Here is a 487-nt window from a genome sequence, read left to right as displayed (position 1 = left end):
AATAAATTCAACCTCAGAGCTTGTGTTTTGCTCAATTATAGTGTTATTAGGTGTGTATGAACCAATCTTGAGAACTAAATAAGGCAGCAAGTGGGATATTCCAATATAATTGATTTGCTTTTGCCAATCGGCGTGTATCTCACTCCTGTATCTGTATTTGTAAACAGATACAGATACGGGATACAGTACTTATGCTTAGCGTAAGTACTGTCTTCGCCTCGGATGTAATCTTTTTATTTACGTCTTTATTGTTATTACTCCTAAGTCATTCTTTTCATTATTGTTAACGTAGTGTGTAGGTGAGGGGCCATCATGATGACTCAGAGAAAAAGAAGACTACTTTGTATATAGATAGCGTTAAGCCTTTTAAAACTTATTCCAAGTATTATTTATTAAATTGGTAATTGGTATGAAAATTAAAGCTAAAATTATTCTTGTGTTTGTGTTTGTGTGTGCATCTATTCTTCTCCCCTTTTCTCTCTTAAAC

The sequence above is a fragment of the Penaeus monodon genome, chromosome 27, assembly GCF_015228065.2.
Source record: "Penaeus monodon isolate SGIC_2016 chromosome 27, NSTDA_Pmon_1, whole genome shotgun sequence".
In the NCBI taxonomy this organism is placed as follows: Eukaryota; Metazoa; Arthropoda; class Malacostraca; order Decapoda; family Penaeidae; genus Penaeus; species Penaeus monodon.
This window is presented reverse-complemented; position numbering follows the sequence as displayed.